This window comes from Ranitomeya variabilis, chromosome 8 (assembly GCF_051348905.1).
Source record: "Ranitomeya variabilis isolate aRanVar5 chromosome 8, aRanVar5.hap1, whole genome shotgun sequence".
Classification (NCBI taxonomy): domain Eukaryota; kingdom Metazoa; phylum Chordata; class Amphibia; order Anura; family Dendrobatidae; genus Ranitomeya; species Ranitomeya variabilis.
This window is the reverse complement of record NC_135239.1, coordinates 14,231,885-14,235,780: the sequence shown is the minus strand read 5'-3', so window position 1 is coordinate 14,235,780 and position 3,896 is coordinate 14,231,885. Positions and strand designations below refer to the sequence as shown.

General features: G+C 45.0%; 1 long non-coding RNA gene across 1 annotated transcript; it reads left to right on the top strand.

Moving 5' to 3' along the window:
- The first annotated feature begins 521 nt into the window (after positions 1 to 521).
- Positions 522 to 3,676, top strand: LOC143788722 (uncharacterized). The gene is made up of 3 exons (XR_013218719.1): positions 522 to 807; positions 3,127 to 3,275; positions 3,633 to 3,676. It is a non-coding gene; the product is annotated as an uncharacterized LOC143788722 (long non-coding RNA).
- Positions 3,677 to 3,896: the final 220 nt, after the last annotated feature.

Below are 3,896 nucleotides of genomic sequence, written 5' to 3'. Positions count from 1 at the left end.
TTGTCCACAGAACATTTTCCCAGAAGCAATGTGGTTTATCAAGGTACTCTTTGGCAAAGTTCAATAATTCCTTTATAGGTCTTTTCTTCAGCAATGGTTTCTTCCTTGGCCTTCGCCCATAAAGCTCTGCTTGGTTTAGTGCGTGGCGTATGGTACTTGCTGAAACCATGACCCCAGACTGTTTCAGGTTGGCCTTCAGGTCTTTGGGTGTTTGAGGTGGTGTTTTGTCTACCATTTGCACCAAATTTCGAACACATCTCTTGTCAATTTTCCCCTTTCCCCCACATCCAGGGAGGTTCTTGACGGTTTAATAACATTGTGCATTGCTGAAACTGGGACACCAAGGTTTTTGGAGATGGCCTTATACCCTTTGGAAGTCTTGTGTTGCTAATAATAGCAGTTCTGATGTCCTCAGATAGCTTCTCTGTCTTTACCATTGTGATAAAGGAACAGGGCCGACCATGTGGCTTTTTAAAACACTCAAGTCATAATTCATGTCACATGGACACCGACAATTAATCACAGGTGATTCTCTTTTGTGATTTACTGCAGGCGAGTCCCAGTGTGTTTCCATACTAATTTAATGTAAAGAGGCCAATACCAGGGTCACCGTAGCTTTAGGTTTTTCTATTTTTTCCTCCCATTATTATTATTTTTTTTTTAATTATTGTTTATCATTTGCTCTTTCGTATTTAACACAAGTTATAAAAAAAAAAAACTGTTTCACTTGATTCATTTTTTTCAGGAGATTTTCTACATTATGTACTTACACTTCATGGGTGCCAATAACGATGAGCAGGACTGTATGTAAGTATACGATTATAGATTGCTTGACTCAGTGCTGATGCTCCTGTAATCAGAAGACCTTAGCATCTAACTTCCTGAGATAAACCAATGGCCTGTGATCCCTCTTCAATTACAATTTTCAGAGTATTTAGCTACATTTATCTATCACCTATGATAGGTTTGATTAGCAGGAAGAAATTAAAGGGCAGTAGAAATGTGTTATACACTTATCCCAGGTGCGGGCTCTGCTCCCTTCACTCAGGGCTGTTGAACGCTGTTGTAGAGCACATTGCACTTGTGGCCAGGCGTGCTCTCATGTGATCATCCACCTGCGCCTATATAAGACCCACCAAGACACACACCTGTGCCTTGGTAAAAAAAGACTTTGAGATCTCCAGTGCCATGTCTGCCTGTGGCCTCCAGTACTTCTAGTGCCTGCCCCATACCTGCTTCCCACTCTTTTGTTGGCCTGAAGCCTCCAGTGCTTCAAGTGCCTGCCCCATAACTGCTTTCCAGTGTCTTGTCTTCCTGAGGCCTCTGGTGCTTCTAGTACCTGCCCCATACCTGCTTTCCATTCTCCAGTCTGCCTGAAGCCTTCAGTGCTTTTAGTGCCTGCCCCATACCTGCTTTCCAGTACCTTGTCTGCCTGCAGCCTACAGTGCACCTAGCACCAGCTTCATACCTGCTTTCCAGTCTCCTGTCTGCTTGAAGCCTCCAGTGCTTCTAGTACCTGCCCCATATCTGCTTTCCATTCTCCTATCTGCTTGCAGCCTCCAGTGCTTCTAGTACCTGCCCCATACATGCTTACCAATGTCTTGTCTGCCTGTGGCCTCCAGTGCTTCTAGTACCTGCCCCATACCTGCTTTCCAGTCTCCTGTCTGCCTGAAGCCTCCAGTGCTTCTAGTACCAGCCCCATATCTGCCTTCCACTCTCCTATCTGCCTGCAGCCTCCAGTGCTTCTAGTACCTGCCCCATACATGCTTACCAGTGTCTTGTCTGCCTGCAGCCTCCAGTGCTTCTAGTACCTGCCCCGTACCTGCTTTCCAGTCTCCTGCCTGCCTGAAACCTCCAGTGCTTCTAGTACCTGCCCCATACCTGCTTTTCAGTCTCCTGTCTGCCTGAAGCCTCCAGTGCTTCTAGTACATTCCCCCGTACCTGTTTTCCAGTCTCCTGCCTGCCTGAAACCTCCAGTGCTTCTAGTACCTGCCCCATAATGCTTTCCAGTCTCCTGTCTGCCTGAAGCCTCCAGTGCTTCTGGTACCTGCCCCGTGCCTGCTTTCCAGTCTCCTGCCTGCCTGAAACCTCCAGTACTTCTAGTACCTGCGCCATACCTGCTTTCCAGTCTTTTGTCTGCCTGAAGCCTCCAGTGCTTCTAGTACCTGCACCGTACCTGCTTTCCAGTCTTCTGCCTGCCTGAAACCTCCAGTGCTTCTAGTACCTGCCCCATACCTGCTTTCCAGTCTCCTGTCTGCCTGAAGCCTCCAGTGCTTCTAGTACCTTCCCCGTGCCTGCTTTCCAGTCTCCTGCCTGCATGAAACCTCCAGTACTTCTAGTACCTGCCCCATACCTGCTTTCCAGTCTCCTGTCTGCCTGAAGCCTCCAGTGCTTCTAGTACCTGCCTCGTACCTGCTTTCCAGTCTTCTGCCTGCCTGAAACCTTCAGTGCTTCTAGTACCTGCCCCATACCTGCTTTCCAGTCTCCTGTCTGCCTGAAGCCTCCAGTGCTTCTAGTACCTGCCCCATACCTGATTTCCAGTCTCCTGTCAGCCTGCAAGTTCACCCGAACTGAAATTTGGAATAGAGTTGGGGTCAGGTACCAGAACCTGAACTTCCACGGGTCCGCTCATCCCTAGTAATAACACTTACTGATGGGAATAAACCCGTAACACATTGGCTCTCATGAATGAACGCTTATGTCTGCGCCGGGATCCATATGTATGAAGTGGGCTTAAAAGTTTTTGCCACTAAAACAAAAAAACAACTGTACACGTGTATAGTAGCATGGCCGTAATTGTCATTTTTGCCAACCTCTGAATGCTGTAAAAACAAAACTAAAAAAACCAATGGTGGAATTGTGTTTTCTTTCAACCATTCCATCCCAGTTTGATTTTTCTTCCTATTTTTCAGTACAATAGTAAAGTGAATTGAAAATTACAACTTGTCCTGCACTAAAGAAGCCCCATACGGCTTAGCTGATGGAAAAATAAAAAAGTCATGGATCTTGGAAGAAAGAGAGGGGAAAAAAATCAAAAGCGTAAAAACGAATAATCGCCTGTTCCTTAAGGGGTTAAACGTTTGCTACACTTTTAACGTATTCCTTGTGCAATTGTAATTCTTGCAGGAAGCTTGGGATGAACACAAAATTACAAGGAAAAGAGAATTTCAATGGTGAGATGACAATTTACCGTATGATAATCGTCTGGAAGTGACGCTGGCTCAGTGGCTGCAGCCTATGGGGGCTCCTAGGACGGACCTCTCAGCTTTCTTCCGGTGATTAATAGGGTAAACTTTCTGTGCTGCTTCTGACCCTTGTAATTGTCACAGTGTGGAACACAATAATAAGCATCATTTCCTCCTTATATTATGTTTGCTCTTACAAGTTAATGTTTTTCATGTCTCTGGTTGCAGAATGTCAATGTTGCTATAATCCATTCCTTCTAAGATACTTTACTTATAATATTATAATCACGCAGCGTAATTACAGTTTTGCCAAACATTAATAATTGGTCTGGGCCATTTGTGGACCCCCCGTCATGCACAATACATGGCTAGGCTTTGCATATTTTACAATGACATGATTGCCTACTTTATTATATTTTATATATGTACGCTCTCTCTCTCCTACAGTTACTATATATTATACAGCAGTGGCGCAGCGTGGGCTACCAGCACCTGAGGGCGATGCAGGTATTTTGTGCTTCCTAACCTGAGGTCCATCATTGATTCATGAGTCCCTTTCACCTGTCCAGGATTGATCCCTATATCCCTCGAGCACATACATTGCATTTGAAGAAAATAGTTTACCCTGTGACCATCCAGTTTTTTTGCCGGAATCCGACATAAAATGTAAAAAATATAAAGTGACATTATTATAATTTCATCTTTGTATTA